This window comes from Scyliorhinus canicula, unplaced genomic scaffold (assembly GCF_902713615.1).
Source record: "Scyliorhinus canicula unplaced genomic scaffold, sScyCan1.1, whole genome shotgun sequence".
Taxonomy (NCBI): domain Eukaryota; kingdom Metazoa; phylum Chordata; class Chondrichthyes; order Carcharhiniformes; family Scyliorhinidae; genus Scyliorhinus; species Scyliorhinus canicula.
This window is the reverse complement of record NW_024055461.1, coordinates 1,484,401-1,504,315: the sequence shown is the minus strand read 5'-3', so window position 1 is coordinate 1,504,315 and position 19,915 is coordinate 1,484,401. Positions and strand designations below refer to the sequence as shown.

The window sequence follows — 19,915 nt, the reverse complement described above, 5'->3', positions numbered from 1 at the left end:
TGTCAAAAGCGAATTGGACGATCAGCTGAAATGGAGAAAACTCAAGTTCGTTGAAACAGAGACGAACATTGAGACTAATCAAAAGATTGTTCTTTTGAGAAGCTAGTCGAGGTGATCAAAGTGTCACTTATTGCATTTTACCATTTTATAGTTACATTGATTTATTAGTATCTCTGCAGCATTTTATGATAACAGCCGAATTCTAAAAAACAAAGTGACAGAAGTGTCAGATTTCTAGACAGACTCTTGGAGTAAATATCAGCCAACGGTTTCTGTAGTGTAGTGGTTATCACGTTCGTCTCACATGCGAAAAGTTCAAAACCGGGCAGAAACATTATGCACGGTCCCCATTTGGCGATGAGTTGTATTTTTGCTGTTTTTTGTTTACTCATTAAGCTAATCCGTTGCTTTACACCCGTTTCAATTGATACCGGAAATCCATCATTATGGAGACGGGGAGGAATCGGTCAGAGAGTTCACACATGTTAAGTGTGAATGGCTTTCCAATGTACTGTGACATGTACTGATTCTAATGTTAGATCAATTTCTGCGGCGCTTGTGGAAGTATTCAGGCCAGTTTGCTGACGATACGACCATAGTGGGCCAGATCTCGAATAACCACGAGTCCGAATACAGGAGGGAGATAGAGAACCTAGTGGAGTGGTGTAACGACAACAATCTCTCCCTCAATGCCAGCAAAACTAAAGAGCTGGTCATCAACTTCAGGAAGCAAAAGTACTGTACACACCCCTGTCAGCATCAAGGGAGCCGAGGTGGAGATGGTGAGCAGTTTCAAATTCCTAGGGGTACACATCTCAAAAATCTGTCCTGGTCCACTCACGTCGACGCTATCACCAAGAAAGCAGAACAGCGCCTATACTTCCTCAGGAAACTAAGGAAATTCGGCATGTCCACATTAACCCTTACCAACTTTTACAGATGCACTATAGAAAGCATCCTATCGGGCTGCATCACAGCCTGGTATGGCAACTGCTCGGCCCAGGACCGCAAGGAACTTCAGAGAGTCGTGAATACCGCCCAGTCCATCACACGAACCTGCCTCCCATCCATTGATTCCATCTACACCTCCCGCTGCTTGGGGAAAGCGGGCAGCATAATCAAAGATCCCTCCCACCCGGCTTACTCACTTTTCCAACTTCTTCCATCGGGCAGGAGATTCAGAAGTCTGAGAACACGCACGAACAGACTCAAAAACAGCTTCTTCCCCACTGTCACCAGACTCCTAAATGACCCTCTTATTGACTGACCTCATTAACACTACACCCTGTATGCTTCAACCGATGCCAATGCTTATGTAGTTCCATTGTATATATTGTGTTGCCCTATTATGTATTCTCATGTATTTTCTTGAATTTTGTTTAATTCCCTTTTCTACCATGTACTGAATGATCTGTTGCGCTGCTTGCAGAAAAATACTTTTCACTGTACCTCGGTACACGTGACAATAAACAAATCCAATCCAATCCAATCCAGTTGGACTTCCTCAAAAGAAGGTTCTTCAGTGCAACAAGAATGCAGCTTTCCTGTTCTCGGTCAGCGGGTCAAACTCGGTGTCCTGTTTCTGTGGTGTAGTGCAGAATGAATGTTTACTTTACATTCAAAAAATCCTGGATTGGAAACCACGTAACAATATTGTCAAATCCCATTCGTTTAAGTGTGTGGGGAAAGTTGCATAATTGACATTTTCATTGTCACACATCCCGAATAACCCTTGAACTGAGTGAATCTGCCGTATGGAACCCCGGTTCCCAGAGCTTCAGCCTGATTCTCTGCATTGTCAGATTAGTGACAATAACACAACTCAACACCAACTATCACCCCCAGTGAATCCGCTCTCGATTATTACCTGAATATAATATCTGACAAAGCAAATGTCATTTGCTCTCATATATGTCGGAAAATGCATTCAGGAGAAGCAGAAATGCTGAAAATTGCCGGCACACTGAGCAGGAATATAGATGCTCCTGTTTTGACTCGGCACAAATATTAACAGTTCGTTCAATGGTGATAAATGCAGGTCAGAGGCTGGGAATCTCTCTGTTAATATGTTAAATTGATTAACACTAAAAGACCGGCTGGGAATACTGCGGAGAGTAATTCACCCCCTCCCCCACTTTCCAGCGTCCTCACCATCAGCAGTCACACGTCAGAAATTCAATGGCTCAAAGGGCAAAGCTGGCTGGGTGGACTGGCCATGCGAAATGACTGGGTTACGGGGGTGTGGGCCAAGTTAGGGTGCTCTTTCCAAGGGTCGGTGGAGACTCGGTGGGCCGAATAGTCTCCTCCTGCACTGCAGGGATTGTATGATTCCACCAATATTGATCTCCTTCAGTTCCTCCCTCTCACTAAACCCTCCATTCCCAACATTTCTGCCATCTGATTTGTGTCAGATTCTGTCTCTTTAGAATACACTGGAATTTGTCAAAAAGGCTACTAAATTGGGTTAAAGTTAATAAATAAGAACCCCCCCCCCACCACCTTACTTTTATTAGGACACTACGGGCAATTTAGCATGGCCAATCCACCTAACCCGCACATCTTTGGACTTTGGGAGGAAACCGGAGCACCCGGAGGAAACCCACGCACACGGGGAGGACGTGCAGACTCCACACAGACAGTGACCCAGCCGGGAATCGAACCTGGGACCCTGGAGCTGTGAAGCATTTATGCTAACCACCATGCTACCCTGCTGCCCCTATATACGAAATAAGCTTCTGTGAAACTGAATATTCTGTTTTCTAGAATGATACAGCACATGTGCAGAGTTCGAAAGAATCTCAACAGCCACTCGAGGAACAGCAGCGCATCTTTCCACTGGGCTCAATACAGCTTTCACACTCAGTGTGTGTTCAGTAGTTTCACACTGTAAATGCTGCACCCATTTTGTGTGTCCTTCCATCGCAGATTTGGGTTTCAATCTTGTTTCCACTTGTTCTTTGTGTCCGGGCGGTAGTTGTTGATCAATCTGCCATCGCTAGCTCCTCCAGACATATCTTTTGTTTCTTTGTTTCTTCCATTGCGCTGACGGAGAGCTGTCACAGACACGGCGGCCGGAATGGCCTCATACTGTGGTGAAATCATTCTCTGAATTGATGCTAACCTCAGTCTGTGGCCAGGGAAGCCAAGGCCTTTTCTCATTTAATCTCTCCTGATTGTTCCTGTTGTTCTGTTTCCTCCCTCCGGGATTTCACTTGCTTCTAATTTTCAACATTTCTAACCTTTCCCGGTTTCAATGGAAGGTCAAGGAGGTGAAAGATGAATTTTGTTTCCGTGTCCACAAATGCTGCCTGATTGCCTGAGTTTACCCAGCATTTTCCGCAGATATTTGAGTGGCTGTGGATGGCGATAAAAACACCACCCTACCGGCTCGTTGGTCTAGGGGTAAGATTCTCGCTTCGGGGTTTGTACTGCATGAAAATGTGAGAGGTCCCGAGTTCAAATCCCGGACGAGCCCTTTGATGTTGTTCCTTATTGGCCAAGCTGCAGATTTTGTTCATTTCTTTCCCGTGCAGACAGCGGGATCGGTTCACGTTGGGTTTGGTTTGAGAAGCTGAGCTCACACTGCAGGGAACCAATACGTTCCCGAGAAAATCGTCCACTATGTGAGTGGACATTCCCTTATCTCTATTCACTAATCTAGGTGACTCTATGACGGTGGATTCAGGCAGCTGTGTGTCTGTTTCATTTTATTCATTCGGGGATGTGAACATCACTGGCGAGGCCAGGATTTATTGCCCAGAACTCTTTGCCCTTGAGAAGGTGATGGTGAGCTGCTTCCTGAACCGCTGCAGTCCATTGGTGTAGGTACACCTACAGTGCTGTTAGGGAGGGAGTTCCAGGATTATGTCCCAGTGACAGTGAAGGCACAACCGATATTTTTCCAAGTAATAATAATCTTAATTATTGTCACAAGTAGTCTTACATTAACAATGCAATGAAGTTACTGTGAAAATGGTCAGGATGGGGAGTGGCCGGGAAGGAAACTTTCGGGGTCTTGGGTTTGGAAGGTGCTGTCTGAGATGCCTTTGGTGAGTTCCTGCAGCCATCCAGGCAAGTGGAGAGTATCCCATCACACTCCTGACTTGTGAGTGTAGATGGTGGACAGGTTTTGTGGGGTTAGGAGGTGAGTTACTCGCTGCAGGATTCCCAGCCTCTGACCTGCATTTGGCGCCATTGAACGAACTGTTGATATTTGTGCCGAGTCAAAATAGGAGCATCTATGTTCCTGCTCAGCGTGCCGGCAATTTCCAGCTAATCCTGAATGTATTTTGAGGTACATGTCAGAGCGAATGACACATGCTTGAAAGTTATTATATTCAGGTAATATTGGACAGTGGATTCACTGGGGGAGGGGCTGGTGGGTGAATAGTGTAACTGGCTCTGGACCAGGTAATATTGGACAGTGGATTCACTGGGGGAGTGGCTGGTGGGTGAATAGTGTAACTGGCTCTGGACTAGGTAATATTGGATAGTGGATTCACTGGGGGAGTGGCTGGTGGGTGAATAGTGTAACTGGCTCTGGACCAGGTAATATTGGACAGTGGATTCACTGGGGGAGTGGCTGGTGGGTGAATAGTGTAACTGGCTCTGGACCAGGTAATATTGGACAGTGGATTCACTGGGGGAGTGGCTGGTGGGGGAATAGTGTAACTGGCTCTGGACCAGGTAATATTGGACAGTGGATTCACTGGGGAGTGGCTGGTGGGTGAATAGTGTAACTGGCTCTGGACCAGGTAATATTGGACAGTGGATTCACTGGGGGAGGGGCTGGTGGGTGAATAGTGTAATTGGCTCTGGACCAGTAAAGCAGAGAACCAGGCTGAAGCTCCGGGGATCGGGGTTCCACACGGCAGATTCACTCAGCGACCCAATTCAAGGGCAATTCAGGATGGGTGTAAATGGATAATGGAAATGTCAATCATGTAACTTTTCCACACACGGAAATGAATGGGGGTTGATAATGTTTCTGTGCGGGTTTAAACCGAGAGCCTTAATGTGTGCAAAGCAAACATGATAATCACTACACCACAGAAACAGGGAACAGCGCTTAGCGCACTGACCGAGAATCGTAAACTGTGTCTCATTGCACTGAAGACCCTTCTATTGTCAGAATGCTATTCAACTGAAAACTTAGACAAGTGGCGGAGAAATCGATCCGGCATTAGAATCATCAAATATCACAGCACATTAGAAAACCATTCAGAATGAACACGTGTGAACTCTGACTGCGATTCCTGCCAGTCTCCATCACAGAATATTTTGCAGGGTATCAGTTGAAACTTTGCGGGTGTAAGGTAATGCATTCGCTTAACTATTGAACAACAAATAGCAAGGATACAACTCGGCTGCAAATTAGACGAGTAACGTCAATAATGTTTCGAATAAGGGACATTATTCCCCCCATTGTTCCCCCCCCCCCCAACCTGAGCAATCTGCTCCCTGTTCCTACTGTCCTTTTGCTCACTGCTTACCTTTGTTCTGCCATTAACACATTCTCATCTCTTAATGCGCCACTATCAGCACCTTTCTTAGCCTTGATCACCGCCTTTTGCATTCCCTTTGTCTTTCCTTCCAAGACTACTTCGTCATTATCCCCCATCGCTGGCCCTCTATCCAGCCCCAATGTTCCCCTCCCCCTCCCCACAGTATCAATCTGACCCGATTTCCAGTTCTCCAGCTTTCACAGAGTCACCCAGACTCGGAACGGCAGCTGCCATCTCTCTCCACAGAGGCTGCCAGACCTGCTGAGAGGGTCCAGTATTTGTGTTTCTGATTCAGATTCCAGCATCCACAGTAAGTTGCTTTTATTGTACATTTAGACATGTTTGAAATGGTGATTAAATTTGTTCATCTGCATCTGTAAACCCATTAAATTCTGTTGTGCATGAACAAACTGCTAATATGTGAACTGTGTCAAAATGGGAACATTTATTTTCTTCTCATTGCGTCCTGAACATTCCGGTAATATTCAGTTTCAAAATTAGTTTGTGCAAACATTCCTCACACTAAATAAGACACATGTCTCACTTTATAAAAATAAATTTAGGAATACCGAATTACTTTTTTTCCAATTAAGGGACCAAATTAGCGTGGCCAATCCATCTAATCTGCACATCTTTGGGTAGTGGGGGCGACACCCACGCAGACACAGGGAGAATATGCAAACTCCACACGGACAGTGACCCAGAGCCAGGATCAAACCCCAGCAAATGTCTCAATTTAAGATTCAGAACTTAGTCTGCAATTCAAAATGTAAAAGCATTTGTTCAGCAATACTTTCTGTTCAATCATGTACTGCTCCATTAATCAGGGCAGCATGTGGCGTAGTGGTTAATTTCATAGAATTTACAGTGCAGAAGGAAGCCATTCGGCCCATCGAGTCTGCACCAGCTCTTGGAAAGAGCACCCTACCCAAGCCCACACCTCCACCCTATCCCCATAACCCAGTAACCCCACCTAACACTAAGGGCAATTTGGACCCTGAGGGCAATTTATCATGGCCAATTCACCTAACCTGCACATCTTTGGACTGTGGGAGGAAACCGGAGCACCCGGAGGAAACCCACACACACACGGGGAGAAAGTGCAGACTCCACACAGACAGTGACCCAAGCCGGGATTCGAACCTGGGACCCTGGAGCTGTGAAGCATTTGTGCTAACCACTATGCTACCATGCTGCCCTTAGCACTGCTGCCTCACTGCATCGAGGTCCCAGGTTCGATCCCGGCTCTGGGTCACTGTCCGTGTGGAGTTTGCACATTCTCCCTGTGTTTGTGTGGGTTTCACCCCCGCAACCCAAAAAATGTTCAGGGCAGGTAGATTGGCCACGTAAATTGCCCCTTAATTGGGTACTCTAAATTCATTTCAAAACGTTTCATTACTCCAAACTTAATATCATTCGATATTTATGTCCTGATTTGAAATCTAGATTCTGAAATATACAACAGTGAATTACAAACATGACTGACAAAGAGAATAAATCGAGTCACTGGGTAATATGAATTCCCTTGTGTTCATTGTGAGATTGACCACAGTCAGCTTTTAAACACAATCAAATATCTTCACAGGTCAGAGATTTAAGAATGATATGTTAATTATATTTGACCTCTTTGTGTTTCCAAAAGTTGGTTCAGTTAAGTCTCTGGCATTTCCTTTAAGTCAGTTACAGTCTGTCCTTTTGAGTACACATTTTGCATCCTTCAATCTGGCCTGTTGCATTTGCTGATCCCAACGCCATCTACTCTGCATTGGAGAGACTAAATGCCGACTGGGTGACCACTTTGCAAAACACCTTCGCTCCATCGACAAGCTGGTGGCAGACTCTCCTGTCGCTTGCTATTTCAACTCGCTGTCCTGCTCTCATGTCCACATGGCCGATCTTGGCCTGCTGCAATATTCCCATGTAGCTCAGCACAACGCCGAGGAACAGCCCCTCATCCTCCGAATAGGCACGGTACAGCCTTGCGGATTTTACAGTCTGCTCAACAGCTTCAGACTGTGAAATCCCTCCTCCCCCATCACCACCTTCCACTGATCTGTTTTCCCTCAACATTGCCCAGCCCCCCATCCCCCCACCCACAGCTCCTGAGCAATCTGCACCCTATTCCTACTGTCCTTTGACATGCTGCTTACATTTGTTCTGCCATTAACACATTCTAATATCTGAATGTGCCACTATTAGCAGCCTTTTTAGCCTTGATCACCGTCATTTGCATTCCCTTTGTCTTTCCATCTAAAACATCTTTGTCAATCTTCACCTATCGCCGGCCCGCTATCCAGCAGACATGGACAGCACAGTGGCACAAGTGATTAGCACTGTGGCTTCACAGCGACAGGGTCCCAGGTTCCACTGGGTCACTGCAGAATCTGCACGTTCTCCCCGTGTCTGCGTGTGTTTCCTCCGGGTGCTCCGGTTTCTTCCCACAGTCCAAAGATGTGCAGGTTAGGTGGATTGGCCATGATAAATTGCCCTAAGTGACCAAAAAGGTTAGGGGTTATTGGGTTACGGGGATAGGGTGGATGTGAGGGCTAAAGTGGATCGGTGCAGACTCGATGGGCCAAATGGTCTCCTTCTGCACTGTAGAGATAGAAAAGAGCGAACGTTTCGAGTCCAGTGACTCTTTGACATTGACAAAGATACATTGGACTTCCTACAGATGCTGCCAGACCTGCTGAGATTTCCCAGCATTTTCTCTTTCTCTTCAGTATAAATCTGACCGTATTTCCAGTTCTCCAGCTTTCACAAAGACTCACTTGACTGGAAACGGCAGCTGCCATCTCGCTCCACAGAGGCTGTCAGACCTGCTGAGACTGTCCTGTGTTTTCTGTTTTTGTTTCAGATTGAAGCATCCGCAGTAAGTTGCTTTTCTCTTACTGTTAGACATGTCTTTAAGACAGAGATAGATAGGTTATTGATCAATAGGGAATCAGAGGTTATGGGGAGAAGGCAGGAGAATGGGGATGGAAAAAATATCAGCCATGATTGAATGGCAGAGCAGACACAAGCCTGTGTTTGTGTGGGTTTCGCACCCACAACCCAAAGATGTGCAGGGCAGATGGATTGGCCATGCTGAATTGCCCCTTATTTTGATAAAATGAATTGGGCACTCTAAATATATTTTTAAAAAAATAAGACTCCCCCTCTCATCCTTCTAAACTCCAATGAGTATAGACCCAGAATCATCAACCGTTCCTCATACGACAAGCTCTTCATTCCAGGGATCATTCTTGGGAAACTCCTCTGGACCCTTTCCAAGGCCAGCACATCCTTCCTTAGATACGGAGCCCAAAACTGCTCACAACACGCCATATAGGGTCTGACCAGAGCATTATACAGCTTCAGAAGTACATCCCTGGTCTTGTATTCTAGGCCTCTCGACATGAATGCTACCATTGCATGTGCCTTCCTAACTGCTGACTGAACATGCACGTTAACCTTAAGAGAATCGTGAACAAGGACTCCCAAGTCCATTTGCGCTTCTGATTTCCTAAGCATTTCCACATTTAGAAAATAGTCTATGCCTCCATTCCTCCTTCCAAAGTGCATAACCTCACGCTTTTCCACATTGTATTTCATCTGCCACTTCATTGCCCACTCTCCTAGCCTGTCCAAGTCTTTCTGTGCCCCCCTCCCCCCCCGCTTCCTCAATACTATCTGTCCCACTACAGATCTTTGTATCATCTGTAAACTTAGCAACAGTGCCTTCAGTTCCTTCTTCCATTTCATTAATGTATATTGTAAAAAAATTGTGGTTCCAGCACAGACCCCTGAGGCACAACACCAGTCACTGGCTGCCATCCTGAAAAATACCTCTTTATGCCCACTCATTGTCTTCTGCCAGTCAGCCAATCCTCTGTCCATGTCAGGATCTTACCCTTAACACCATGGGCTCTTAACTTATTTAACAGTCTCCTGTGCGACATCTTGTCAACGGCATTTTGGAAATCTAACTTCCTTGTTACCCCCTCAAAGAACTCTTAACAGATTTGTCAGACATGACCTTCCTTTGACAAAGCCGTGTTGACTGAGTCCTACTTTTTTATGCACTTTCAAGTATGCTGCGATCTCATCTTTAATAATGGACTCTAAAATATTACCAATTACCGAATCAGGCTAACCGGCCTATAATTTCCCTTCTTAAACAGCGGTGTTACATTAGCCACTTTCCAGTCCTCTGGGACCCTTCCTGCCTCCAGTGATTCCTGAAAGATCATCACCAATGCCTCCACAATCTCTTGAGCTATCTCTTTCAGAACCCTGGGGTGTAGTCCATCCGGTCCGGGTGATTTATCCACCTTCAGACCTTTCAGTTTACCCAGAACCTTCTCCTTAGTGATGGCCACTGTACTCACCTCTGCCCCCTGATTCTCCCGGAGTTCTGGCATTCCACTGGGGTATTCCACCGTGAAGGCTGATGCAAAGTAAGTACAGTATTCAGTTCCTCTGCCATTTCTTTGTGTCCTATTATTACTTTTCCTGCCACATTTCCCAGTGGTCCAATGTCTATTTTTGCCTGTCTTACCTTTTAAATATTGAAAGATATATATATATAAATATTTATATATTGAAACATCTCTTCCTATCTTCTTTTATATTACTAGGTAGCTTGCATTCATATTTCATCTTCTCTCCCCTTATTGCTTTTTTATTTGTCCTCTGCTCACTTGTAAAGGATTCCCAATCCTCTGGCTTCCCACTAATCCTCGCCACTTTGTATGCTTTTACTTTTATGCTGTCCTTGACTTCCCTCGTCAACCATGGATGCGTTGTTCTCCCTTTAGCATGTTTTCAATCACTAGGGGGCACAGATTTAAGGTACAAGGGACAAGGTTTAGAGGAGATATACAAGGTAAGTTTCTCACACAGAGGGTAGTGGGTGCCTGGAACTTGCTGCCGGAGGAGGTGGTGGAAACAGGGACGATAGTGCTGTTTGAGGTGCATCTTGACAAATACATGAATAGGATGGGAATAGAGGGATACGGACCCAGGAAGTGTGGAAGATTTTAGTTTAGACGGGCAGCATGGTCGGCGCAGGCTTGGAGGGCCGAAGGGCCTGTTCCTGTGCTGTACTTTTCTTTATTCTTTGTTCCTCCTTGGGATGAATTTCCATCGTGCCTTGATCAAGTCTGCCTCATTACACATCACACATTACACCTTTCCCTAGTAGGCTCTGTTAAAAGCTGCTCCAAGTAAACATCTCTTAGACATTCCACAAATTACTTTTCCTGGGATCCACTACCAACCTGATTTTCCCAGCCCACCTGCATATTGAATTCCCCCTGGTTATTGTGATATTGCCTTTTTTACACGCTTTCTCTATCTCCTGATTTGTTTTCTGTCCCACATCCTGACTGCTGCTCGGAGGCCTGTACATAACTCCCACCAGGGTCTTTTTACCTTTGCGATTCCTCAACTCTACCCACAGAGATTCTCTGCCTTCAGATCCTATATCTCTCCTTGCGGTCAATTTACTTAATTCCTTACTAACAATGCAACCCGCCCCCTTTGCCCATCTGCTGTTTCTTTCAATTGGACACAGATCCTTGTATATTTCGATCCTAGCCCTGATCTCCTTGCAGCCACGTCACTGCTGCATGGGTCTTCGCCCATAACCCAAAGGTGTACAGAGTAGGTGGATTGGCCATGCTAAATTGTCCCTTAATTGGAAAATAAAGAATTGGGCACTTTAATGCTTTTTTTAAATGACAAAGAGGATAATAGTTCAAAGCAAAACTGGGTGACAATGAGACAAGTAGGTAAACTAATAGGACAAGAGAATAAATAAAAGACAGGTCCAGGGGAGGTATAAATGGCAGAACCATTACCTACTGTCTAAAAATATAGGAGTGAAGATTGTAATCTGAAATTATTGAACTGAATGTTGTGTCTGGAAGGTCCCAAATTGCCTGATCAGTTCCTTGGGTTTCCTTTGAGCTTTATTGGAATGGTGCAGGAGGCCGAGGACAGAGCGGAAGTTGGGCAAGGAATTTAAACCTAAATAATCAGAAGCTCCGGATCACACTTGATAACTGAATGGTGATGTTCCACAGTGACCCAATCCAGATTTAATCTCCTCAGTGTAGGGGAGACCAAATTGTGAGCACAATACTGAGTAGCACCTGGAAAGTGTGTTTGGAATCCAAGAATATGGGAATGAAGGAGATGAAAAGTTGGTTGTTGCATCTGTTGTGTCTGCATGGAAAGATTTACAGTGATGTTCATAGTAACACAAGTAATGGAAGTGGGTGGAGACGATATGGCTCATCGAGCCTCAGCATTTCTTGCTGGGTATAACCTGGCCATTCAGGCATCATTCTGGTACACTTTCCTGCTTCTTCTCCAGTCTTTTTGATCCATCTTATAATATGGAGTCATTAGCTCAACAATCCAATGAAGTAAACTTTAGTCTGGCCTCGTGTCACCGAGCTGAAATCTAGTCTTTCTCTGACGCATTCTTTTTTTTTTTTTATTTAGATTACCCAATTATTTTTTCTAATTAAGGGGCAATTTAGCGTGGCCAATCTACCTACTCTGCACATTTTTGGGTTGTGGGGGCGAAACCCACGCAGACACGGGGAGAATGTGCAAACTCCACACGGACAGTGACCCAGAACCGGGATCGAACCTGGGCCCTCAGCGCTGTGAGGCAGTTGTGCCAACCACTAGGCCACCGTGCTGCCCCTGCTCTGACACATTCTTAATGTCTACACTGAGAGGTTAAGAGTGAAAAAGTCAACTGTTTTGTAGTAATATGTGCAGATGCCGGCGTTGGACTGGGGTGAGCACAGTAAGAAGTCTTACAACACCAGGTTAAAGTCCAACAGATTTGTTTCAAATCACTAGCTTTCAGAGCACTGCTCCTTCACCTGAGGAAGGAGCAGTGCTCCGAAATCTAGTGATTTGAAACAAACCTGTTGGACTTTAACCTGGTTTAGCAGTAAGGGGAAGAGGCAAGGTTGTAGATGCTCTACAATGGTACAGACTCATTGGATCTGCTTCGTCTGTCCCATCTTATATTCAGCTAATGGGTAAACGATAAAAGTGCTGCAATTTCCAAGCATTTGTGGGCAACTTTGAGTTTGCTGCTCAGATTAGGTAAAGTCTCCACATCCTAAAATGGATCTAGAAGGACTGGAGAAGATGCAGGCAAATATATTTAAATTATGCCTGAACTGGCAGGTTATACCCGGCAAGAAAGACTGGACAGGGCATCACCTTTTCTCTGGAAAAGGGAATGAAGGATGACCTGATCCTGTAAGATTATGAAAAGGTTTGATATGATAGGCAAGTGGAAGATGTTTCCACTGGATGAGAATAAATATGAGTTAGTCATTAGTTAATCTAATGTGCAGTTCAGAGGGAGATCACTCACACACTTCACATGTGCAAAGGGATTTCCTCAGTTTCCCCACTGGTTCACACTCCAACTTTAAAAGCTCAGACTATTTGCTCCAATTTCAGCACATTGTTATTGGCGAGGGGCAATTTAACTGTTGGGTCTATGAGGACAAAATCGCTCTTTCACCCAAACCTGTTGGGACCCCAATGAGTTCACATCTCACTGTAGTCACTGTTGCCAATCACTCCCAGGACAGAACTGTGATGGAAGGCCCATACTATTTAGGTGCTGTATTAATTGATTTAATACATTTGTTACCTTGGCCCAATGTTACCAGTCGTAATCGGTTCGCAAAGCATAATTTATATCATATGTATTACCCAATATGCACTGCAGTTGAGAATGTGCTCCACATTACAGAAGCTCCTCGTATAGTCCGTCTGTAGCTGGAGCATGCGCAGTTCAGGTTGTCGCTGACGGTGCGAGGAGCGGGAAAGAAACAATCGAGCGACTTTCAGGATTGGAGCCGGTGGGTGGCCGGGGAGCAATAGAAGCTGCGGAGTGAGCCGGGAGGCTTCATAAATACCCTGCGGAGGCTTCAACTCCCGAGCACAATGTTAATGGTCCCGTCTTAAACAGCTTCCCAATTGGCCGAGGAAGGCAGTGTGTCACAAGGATGGATGTGTTGACTGATTAATGGCTGGAGGATGGGGGCAGGTCATGTGATCAAACCTCCAGGAATACATTTAATCAAAGTTGGCGAGGAGAAAATGTGAATTTCTATCCAAAACTGACAGTGAGGTTTCTGTAAATTTACAGGATACTGGAAGTGGAGGTTTAACAGACGGGAAACGCAAACCAAACGTCACATCGCGATCTGACAGAGTCACTCGATTCATTGAAAACTGAATTTCAGCAGCATCTGAGTGTGGAAGGTAAAAGATTTGTCTGTTCTGTCTCTGAGGGAAGATTTCAGGTCTCAGTGTGACTGGAAAAGCCCCGAGATTCACAAACCCTGGTTAGACCAAACCTGGAGAACTGTGTTCAGTTCTGGGCAACAAACCTGAGGAAGGATAGAATGACCTCGGAGGGAGTGTAGCACAGATTTACCTGAGGATATCTGAACCCCCCCCCCAAGGTTAAAATACAAGGTGAGGTCACACAATTGAGTCCATGCCAGCTCTCTAATTAGTACAGTAGCACAATCGTTAGCACTTTTGCTTCTCAATGCCAGAGATGAAGATTCGATTCCTGGCTTGGGTCACTGTCTGTGTGGAGTCTGCATGTTCTCCCCGTGTCTGTGTGGGTTTCCTCCGGGTGCTCCGATTTCCTCCCACAAGTCCTGAAATACGTGCTTGTTATGACATTCTGAATTCTCCCTCCGTGTACCCGAACAGGCGACGGAGTGTGGCAACCAGGGGAGTTTCACAGGAACTTCATTGCAGTGTTAATGTAAGCCTACTTGTGACACTGGTAAAGAGTATTATTATTACCTGGAGCAATCCAGTAAGTCTCATTCTCCTATGTCTGTATCCTCAGCTTTATTTCTCTCAGGTTTCTGTCCAATCTTTTAAAAAAATCATTCATTGGTGTCTATTTCCAAACTCCATAATTGGCAGCAAGTTTCAGGTCATTGCCACTGGCTGTGTAAAAGCATTCTTCCTCATACCTCCTGTAACATTTACATGCATAGATTTGTGGGCAGCACGGTAGCATTGCGGATAGCACAATTGCTTCACAGCTCCAGGGTCCCATGTTCGATTCTGGCTTGGGTCACTGTCTGTGCGGAGTCTACCTACCCTGTACATCTTTGGGTTTGTGCGGGTGAGACCCACGCAAACACGGAGAATGCACAAACTCTACACGGACAGTGACCCGGGGCTAGGATCGAGCCCGGGTCCTCGGTGATGTGAGGCAGAAGTGCTAACCACTGTTCCACCATGTCAACCACATTTTATAGGTTTCTAAGAGATTCTGAACGCCAGTGAATACAATCCTGACCGATTCAATCTCTCACGTCAGACCCTCCCATCTCAGGAATCAGTCTGGCAAAACTTTGCTGCATTTCCTCTTTAGCGAGATCATCTTTCCTCAGATAAGGAGACTAATACGGCACGCAATATTCCAGCTGTGGCCTCACCAAGGCCCTGTATAATGGCAGCAAGACATCCCTGCTCATTGACTCAAATCCTCTAGCTATGAAGGTCAACACACCATTTGCCTTCTTTCCCGCCTGCTGAACCTGCATGCTTATATACAAACTAGGAGTCGGCCCCTCGAGCCTGCTCCTTACATACAAACTAGGAGTCGGCCCCTCGAGCCTGCTCCTTACATACAAACTAGGAGTCGGCCCCTCGAGCCTGCTCCTTACATACAGACTAGGAGTCGGCCCCTCGAGCCTGCTCCTTACATACAAACTAGGAGTCGGCCCCTCGAGCCTGCTCCTTACACACAAACTAGGAGCCGGCCCCTCGAGCCTGCTCCTTACATACAAACTGGGAGTCGGCCCCTCGAGCCTGCTCCTTATATACAAACTAGGAGTCGGTCCCTCGAGCCTGCCCCTTACACACAAACTAGGAGTCGGTCCCTCGAGCCTGCTCCTTACACACAAACTAGGAGACGGCCCCTCGAGCCTGCTCCTTAATACAAACTAGGAGTCTGTCCCTCGAGCCTGCTCCTTAATACAAACTAGGAGTCGGCCCCTCAAGCCTGCTCCTTGCACACAAACTAGGAGTCGGCCCCTCGAGCCTGCTCCTTACACACAAACTAGGAGTTGGTCCCTCGAGCCTGCTCCTTACACACAAACTAGGAGTCGGCCCCTCGAGTCTGCTCCTTACACACAAACTAGGAGTCGGTCCCTCGAGCCTGCCCCTTATACACAAACTAGGAGTCGGCCCCTCGAGCCTGCTCCTTACACACAAACTAGGAGTCGGCCCCTCGAGTCTGCTCCTTACACACAAACTAGGAGTCGGCCCCTCGAGCCTGCTCCTTACACACAAACTAGGAGTCGGCCCCTCGAGCCTGCTCCTTACATACAGACTAGGAGTCGGCCCCTCGAGCCTCCTCCTTACACACAAACTAGGAGTCGGCCCCTCAAGCCTGCCCCTTATACACAAACTAGGAGTCGGCCCCTCGAGCCTGCTCCTTACATACAAACTAGGAGTCGGTCCCTCGAGGCTGCTCCTTACACACAAACTAGGAGTCGGCCCCTCGAGCCTGCTCCTTACACACAAACTAGGAGTCGGTCCCTCGAGCCTGCTCCATCATTCAAAAATTTTAACCTCAACTTCACATTCCTGCCGACCCCGATAATCTTTCACCCTCTTGCTTATCAAAAATCTATCCATCACTGCCTTAAAAATATTCAAAGACAGGGCAGCACGGTGGTGCAGTGGTTAGAACATAGTACAGTACAGCACAGAACAGGGCCCTCGATGTTGTGCCGAGCAATGATCACCCTACTCAAACCCACGTATCCACCCTGTACCCGTAACCCAACAACCCCCCCCCATAACTTTACTTTTTAGGACACTACGGGCAATTTAGCATCGCCAATCCACCTAACCCGCACATCTTTGGACTGTGGGAGGAAACCGGAGCACCCGGAGGAAACCCACGCACACACAGGGAGGACGTGCAAACTCCGCACAGACAGTGACCCAGCCGGGAATCGAACCTGGGACCCTGGAGCTGTGAAGCATTTATGCTAACCACCATGCTGCCGTGCTGCCCTGAAGTTAAATTGTGAGGGCAGGGTTTTTTAAGTAATCACAGCTGATACGAGAATTGATGATGTCCTGCTGAATTTGCTCTGCATGACATCATCAAGTGGTTAGCACTGCTGCCTCACGGCACCGAGGTTCAAGGTTCGATCTAGGCTCTGGGTCTCTGTCTTTAGGGGCAGCACGGTAGCATGGTGGTTATCATAAATGCTTCACAGCTCCAGGGTCCCAGGTTCGATTCCCGGCTGGGTCACTGTCTGTGTGGAGTCTGCACGTCCTCCCCCTGTGTGCGTGGGTTTCCTCCAGGTGCTCCGGTTTCCTCCCACAGTCCAAAGATGTGCGGGTTAGGTGGATTGGCCATGCTAAATTGCCCGTAGTGTCGTACAAAAAGTAAGGTTAAGGGGGGGTTGTTGGGTTACGTGGATAGGGTGGATACGTGGGTTTGAGTAGGGTGATCATGGCTCGGCACAACATTGAGGGCCGAAGGGCCTGTTATGTGCTGTACTGTTCTATGTCTGTGTGGAGTTCGCACATTCTCCCTGTGGTTGTGTAGGTTTCGTCCCCCACAACCCAAAGATGTACAGAGTACAATGTTGGTGACGCTAAATTGCCCCTTAATTGTTAAAAATGAATTGGGCACTTTAAATTTTTTTTTTAAAAAATATTCAAGGACTCTGCTTCCACTGCATTTTAAGGACGGAAGTTCCAAAGTCATAGAATCCCGACAGTGCAGAAGGGGCCCATCGGGTCTGCACCAACCCTCTGAAAGAGCACCCCACCCAAGCCCACCCCACCCGTGCCAACTCCATCCTCATAACCCCACCCAACATCCACGTCCTTGGAGACGAAGGGGCAATTTAGAAAGGCCAAATCCATCTAACCTGGCTAATCCACCTAACCTGGCTAATCCACCTAACCTGGCTAATCCACCTAACCCGGCCAATCCACCTAACCCGGCCAATCCACCTAACCCGGCCAATCCACCTAACCCGGCCAATCCACCTAACCCGGCCAATCCACCTAACCCGGCCAATCCACCTAACCCGGCCAATCCACCTAACCCGGCCAATCCACCTAACCCGGCCAATCCACCTAACCCGGCCAATCCACCTAACCCGGCCAATCCACCTAACCCGGCCAATCCACCTAACCTGGCTAATCCACCTAACCCGGCCAATCCACCTAACCTGGCTAATCCATCTAACCTGGCTAATCCACCTAACCCGGCCAATCCGTCTAACCTGGCTAATCCATCTAACCCGGCCAATCCACCTAACCTGGCTAATCCACCTAACCCGGCCAATCCACCTAACCCGGCCAATCCACCTAACCCGGCCAATCCACCTAACCCGGCCAATCCACCTAACCCGGCCAATCCACCTAACCCGGCCAATCCACCTAGCCCGGCGAATCCACCTAACCCGGCCAATCCACCTAACCCGGCGAATCCACCTAACCTGGCCAATCCACCTAACCTGGCTAATCCATCTAACCTGGCTAATCCACCTAACCCGGCCAATCCACCTAACCCGGCCAATCCACCTAACCCGGCCTATCCACCTAACCCGGCCAATCCACCTAACCCGGCCAATCCACCTAACCTGGCTAATCCACCTAACCCGGCCAATCCAGCTAACCCGGCCAATCCACCTAACCTGCACATCTTTGACCTCTGTGAGGAATCCGGAGCACCCGGAGGAAACACAGACACAGGGAGAATGTGCAAACTCCACACAGTCACCCAGGGCCGGAATTGAACCTGGATCCTTGGTGCTGTGAGGCAGCAGTGCTAACCACTGTGCCACCTCCTGTTTTACAACCCTCAAGAGAGAAAAATATCTTCATCACCATCTGAAATGGATGACCCCTCATTTTGCAAGTGACCCCCTTGTTCCAGATTCTCCCACAAGAGGAACCATCCTCTCCACATCCACTCTGTCAAGACCCCTCCGGATCTTATATCGTTCACTCCAGGTGTGGTGAGTGTGATTCACACCGGATTATAATCTGTAGACACATGTGCCTATATTGTAAGTGCAGTTGCACTATCTGACCACCAGGGGGAGTAGCTCTTGGAATGCTCGAGAATTGTACTGGGCTTCTCCCTTGGTTCCGCACAGGACTCCTCTCCCTGGAGCTGCTGTATAAAGATCAGTGCCACATGGTCAGCCGGCCAGTTTACTGAAAGTTCAATGGCTAACCGCTGGCTCTGTTGAGAGTATATTAAAACCGCTATTCTAATCCTACAAGCCCGTGTCCGTAGAATTGTTGGTTCCAACACCAGGTTTTACCCAGAACTTTAAATCTGTGTCCCGACTGCTTGTACGATCAGTGAATGGAAACAGAGTTTCTTTGTCCACCCAATGGAAATCCGGCATAATCTTGTGTCCCTGAATCAAATCTCCCCTCAACCTCCTTTGCTGGATCCATTCTGGTAAATCTCCTCTGCACCTTCTCCAAGAACCTTCAAATCCTTCCTGAAAAGTGGTGACCAGAGCTTTATAAAGATTCATAGAATAGAATTGGAGCCATAGAATTCCTACAATGCAGAAGGAGGCCATTCAGCCCATCAAGTCTGCAATGATTCTCTGCAAGGGCACCCTGTCTAGGCCCACACCCCTACCCTGTCCCTGTAACCCCATAGTCCCACCTAACCTGCACATCCCTGGACACTAAGGGGTAATTTATCAAGGCCAATCCACCTAACTTTCCCTTCTTTGGACTGTTAGAGGAAACCTGAGCACCGGGTGGAAACCCACGCAGACGCGGGGAGAAAGTGCAAACTCCACACACACAATCACCAAGGCCGAAATTGAACCCGAGTCCCTGGCGCCGTGAGGCAGCAGTGTTAATCACCGTGCCACCAGAAGCATAGTTTTGGGATCAATATTACTGTTTATGAATAAAAGCAAATTACTGCGGATGCTGGAATCTGAAGCCAAAGAGAAAATGCTGGAACATCTCAGCAGGTCTGGCGGCATCTGTAGGGAGAGAAAAGAACTAACAAAGGACCATCTGGACTCAACATGAGATCTTTTCTCTTCCTACAGATGCTGCCAGACGTGCTGAGATGTTCCAGCATTATCTCTTCGTTTATTGTTTATGAAGCTCAAGATCGAATTTGCTTTGCCATCTATCCTCTTTAATATGACTTGTAGATGTACAAAATCCCTCTTCACCTCTCTCTCACTCCTCCCAAAGAGGTCAGTTGGGTTTTTATAACAATCCAGCAGTTTTCATGGTCACTTTTTCCCAGTGCCGGCCCCACAAATGACCAGATTCATTCAGCTCAATTTCACAACCTGTCTTTGTGTTTTGTGGGTTCTCTCTCA

General features: G+C 47.1%; 1 protein-coding gene and 1 long non-coding RNA gene across 3 annotated transcripts in view; one reads left to right on the top strand and one right to left on the bottom strand.

The window, feature by feature from the left end:
- The window catches only part of LOC119959625, a 28,022-nt gene extending 14,282 nt beyond the window's left edge, over positions 1-13,740 (top strand). For both annotated transcript variants that reach the window (XR_005459242.1, XR_005459241.1), the window contains exon 3: positions 13,681-13,740. This is a non-coding gene — a long non-coding RNA (uncharacterized LOC119959625). The remainder of the gene's footprint in view (positions 1-13,680) is intronic.
- Positions 1-19,915, bottom strand: part of LOC119959644 (zinc finger protein 721-like) — a gene marked incomplete at its 5' end in the record, with an annotated part of 90,404 nt that overhangs the window by 36,549 nt on the left and 33,940 nt on the right. The gene's annotated exons all lie outside the window — the stretch shown is intronic.